The sequence below is a fragment of the Nelumbo nucifera genome, chromosome 4 (genome assembly GCF_055504915.1).
Source record: "Nelumbo nucifera cultivar China Antique chromosome 4, China Antique-T2T, whole genome shotgun sequence".
Lineage (NCBI taxonomy): Eukaryota > Viridiplantae > Streptophyta > Magnoliopsida > Proteales > Nelumbonaceae > Nelumbo > Nelumbo nucifera.
Window position 1 is genome coordinate 88,088,635 of NC_142652.1, and position 4,989 is coordinate 88,093,623.

A 4,989-nucleotide genomic window follows, 5' to 3' on the forward strand; every position below is an offset into this window, starting at 1 on the left:
ATCAAAAAAAATATACGGATGTCATTATATACCAGCAGTGATCCGTGCGATTCACGGATTGGCACCAAAGATTTTTTTTTCTCTTTTTTATGAATGGGGGGACAATTTGGGCACATCTTAATTCTCAAGGGGCAGTCCCTAAGATTAAAAAGACAAAATCGCCCTCGTTTCGATTAATCATCAGGTTTATTTTTTACCCCATTCTTTTTCCAGAAAATGTTATTTGGATAACTGAAGATATTTTCTAGAAGACCCCTAATTTTTCTGAGTGGCATAGGCATTGATTTGGCCATTTTTTACCTTTCCATGATAAATAACTTATCCACTTACGACCAAGGTAAAACTTTTCTTCGATAATTTTCCAAAAAAATTGCCCAAGGGAAAATTTTGTTTCCTACACTTAGTCACTAACAAAAGAACAAGATTCCCATTGCATCATTAACCAACTCTCCCCACCCCCAAAAAAAAAACTTAGGTTGTGTTTGGATATAATATAAATGATGATTCATTGCATTATCGCACCCTAGTCCAAATTTACATACGTTTGGAAATGATGTGAAAATGCCCTAAAGATCAAAGTAAACTTGTCAGATTTTACTTTCTACCCCCCCCCCCCCTCCCTGGTCTTGTGTAGCCCCTCTTGGTTTCATTAAAAAAAAAAAAGTTCATATGTTTTGCACTGTTAGCTTCCAGACGAGAAGAGTCTCACTTTGCATGCACCTGAACCGAAGGTGCCATGACTTGTAGCATTTATATATACATTTACATCATTTCCAAATGCAACTTTATTGTCAAAAGAACGATATCAAATACAAAAAAAGAAAAAAAAATATATAGTCTAACACTTTCTATGCACATCTCCTTTGTATAATCATTTTAGAATGTGTCTATCTTTTTTTTTTTTGTTACAACCAAGAAAAAATCATTCATCATATATAGTAGAACATTGATTACAAGCATTGCCATAAGATGTGAAGAAAATAACTCAAAGAACTAGGCATGCTATGAGTCCAAAAACCTTTTGGATACGAAACACTAGCAAGACAGTGAAGTAGTGAACAACACAGTTTTTTGAATGAGGAACAAAATTCCATGAAACAAACTCAAAACACAGAGTTTTCAGATCTAATGTCCTGAATCACAAACCAGGCTTCATTGTCAGCAATCAAAAAGCGATTCATCAAACACTGGATTAAGGGGAGACAATCATAGTTCAAACAAATATTGGGGAAACCCAAAAATCAAGCAGTTTGAAGACCAATCAAAACATCATAGGTTTCTATGAGCAGAAAAGAATGAGGTCTATATGAAGACGCTTTGTAGCACGAAAAGACCCATTCGAATAGGTAATAGAGACACCTAAATCAGCAAAGGAACCTACCAAAGGAAAAAAAAATAAAAGAAAAGCAAGGGACCTATCACCAAATTTCCACTACTTGAGGTTGGGTTAGCTTTCCACCTGCCACTAGGCTTGAGGATGATGTAGCTCCTCCAAAAAGCTTGTTAGTAGACTTTGTTACGCATAGAACTTGTTCGGGTGGTACCTCAGCTGGCCGAAGCTGCCATGTGTTGGATTCCGTGGTCAATGTCTTCGGACTACGTCAACACACGTCATCACAGTTGTATCATGAAAAGGCACCCCGAGGAAAAAAAAGTCCTACATAGATAATGAGGCACACCTTGTCGAGGAAAGTGGGACCTCCCGAGATCCTCAATGGATGACCTCATCTTGACAACCATGCGGACCTCATCCGACTACAACATGAACGTTTGACTATTAAAAAGCATCTCCCTTCAAGGTAAAGGACTTTTAGCTCTCAACTCATTCTTGCATCCATTGCATTAATCATGGTTCAAACCAGTCTATTCTCTTCGGTTTGTCCTAACTAATCATCCATCTCCCTTATTGACTTGAGCGTCATAGTGCATTCCCGAGGAAAATTTCCTATGGTCTTTGGTATCTTGTTGTGCTTGCAGACCTCGATGCATGTTCTCATCCTTACACCTCGCCCCTACCCAGTTGGCATGACTTATCTAACTGCATCCTTTGTTTGAAACACCACGGATTGGACAACATTAGAACCAACAGAGATTACACATGCAACATTCGAAACTTAATCATCGGCAATGGTGTCATAGTGGGAGTAATGACTGGTCAACGAATCTTTGTAGCAAGAATTGCTTGTAAGGGCTAACATTTTTTATGAAAAAATACTTTTTCTAATAGATAATCAAACTTGATTCATTACATCAAGATCATGCTAAAAGATTACAAAGAAATTGAAATTGTTCCAAAGCATAGGAAAGCCTGGAGGTAACTATAACGCTTTCTTTGCAACTTCATGGGTTGCTGTATTAGTTGATCTAGCATAGTGGTAGAAACTGATCTCTCCAAAATTTTGGGTGAGGGGGGCATAACTCTACTATACCTGAAGGATCTCACAAATCACATTTACTGCATCCACTTCTACGACAAGCTTCTGGATTCACATTTGGGCAGCTAATTGGAGGCTCATTCTCACTACAATGATCTCTGCAACATGAGCTAACAAACACTAAGATTGGGTTCCATTTAATCTTACTACAACACTTGTAGATGATCTTAGGACTATTCCAAGCCCAACTTTTAGAGAATAGGCTATGAAGGATGCATCGATATTCAACTTGTACCAATCAAGGGGAGAGGGATTCCACTTTTGAGGAGTTCTGTGACTTGTTTGCATGGCTAGTTAAGATTGTGAGATTTGATCCCACCAATAGAGCTCCTTCCTAATCTTGCAAAGTATTTGGCATGGCAACTAATTTTCATCGGAGAATATGAATCAGTTCCTAGTTGTCCAGATGTTCCAACAAATTGTTGCCATCAATCGTTGAGTTTGCTTTTTAGATTCATCATCTTCTATTTTAATCCACTACAATAACCAACCTGATAGAGTGTCCTCCTGGCTCAGCTTTGTGCTAAGTGTAGAACCAAACCACACTGCTATGTGCTCTATGGTCTCCTCACTTTTTTTATAGTGGGGACATAAACCCTTCAAAATAATCTTCCTTTTTTTCAACTATGATTTTACCGGTAGGGCCCCATGACTCACTCTTTAGAGAAAATTTATAATTTTCGACGAAATGTTAAGACTCCATATACCTTTCCAATATGATTTGGGTCAAGGGGGCATGTAGCTCGTAGTTTGAGATTCCTCTTCCATCATTCTTTTGCAACATAATAAGTCATTTTCACTATGCATTCTCCTAAATTGTGAAAATTCTAGATTATGGTATCCTCTTGAATTCCCCAACTAATAGGAATGCTTTGGATGACATTGGCTTCTTGGGGGTGGAACCATTGACGATTTGTCTCCATATTCCATCTTCTAGGATGCTGGGTTAGCAGGTCCTGTACTTGTAAAAGAGGGCAATTCTCCCTATTTTGGTCATAAGTCTGGCTATTGCCTTGATTTGGGATCCACTTGTCCTCCCATATTCTCATTGAACTCTCATTCCCTATACGCCATATACATCCTTTTTTAAGAACATCTTTCCCCCACAGCAGGCTTCGCCAGGCCTGTGATGCTTTATGACCTATTGTAGCCTCCCAAAACGTAGAATAAGGGAAGTATTTCCCCTTGATCAGTTTACTCCATAAGGAATATGGGTTTCTAATAAGTCTCGAAGCCTTTCTGGTGAGAAGAGCCCGACTAAATGCCCAAATATGTCTGTAACCCATTCCTCCTTCACTTTTTGAGTTACACAATTTTTGCCATCTTAGTTAGTGAATTCTTCGTTCTTGCTATTTCTTTCCCGAAAAGAAACTTGTTATCATTTGATTTATCATTTTACAGATGTTGATCGACATTTTGAAATGTGAAATTGCATAGATGGGTGTAGATAAATCCACAACTTTTAGGCACCTCCTTCCCCGCCTAAGAGAGGAGCCTCCGCTTTCATTTAGCAATCTTCTTATCCACCTTTTCACATATCTCTAGGAAGATGGTTCTCTTACTTCTATCCATCATTGCTAGAAGGCCTAAATATTTCCTTGTGCCCGTAATTGATATATGAAGCCATCTAGAAATCAATCTTCAGATTCTATGAGGGGTGTTAAGAGCTAAAAAAGATACTTGATTTGTGAAAGTTAATTTTCTGACTTGATAACTCACAAAAACTCTGAAGAAGAAGATGCATACCTCTGCAATTTTCAGTATCTACTTTTGAAAAGACCATACAGTCGTTTGCGAAAAGTAGGTGAGATATACAAGGTGTTGATCTGGCTATCTTCACCCCCTGAAACTCTTCGTTCTTAATAGTTTGTTTGTAGAAGGAAAAAAAACTTTGCATGATTAGAAGGAACATATATGGGACAACGGGTCTCCTTGACGAATACCTCTAGTAGGTCGGATTATGCCCATTGGGGTCCCATTGATCAAGACACTGTAAGAAATTGACTGGGTGCATTTGACAATCTTCTTTATCCACCTCTTGTCAAATCCCATTCTTGCCATGATTGCTTATAGGAAATCCTAGCTAACATGATCATAAGCTTGTTTGAGATCCAATTTGATTCCCATTTCCATCAATCTTCACTTTCTTCAATTCTACAGGTGATGAAATAGTTCATGAACCATGAAGATGCTTTCCAAGATCATTCTATTGGGGACGATGGAATTTTTCTCTAGATCAATAAACCCTTGCATAAGGAGCTTCATGTGATTTGTCAATACCATGGAGAAAATTTTATATATTACATTATAGAGAGATATTGGTTTATAGTCAGTTATTTTGCAAGGATTTTTAACTTTAGGGACAAGGCAAATGAATGTATGATTTAGGTCAAATGGGATTACCTCATAGTTGTAGATTTGCTTGATCAAGGAGGTGATGTCAACATTAATGTCACTTTAGAAGTGTTGGTATACTCCCACCTGGATGCCATCTAGGCCGAGGGCTTTGTAGGCACCCATTTGGAAAATCCAAGTGTCTTAAATCAATGGCTTG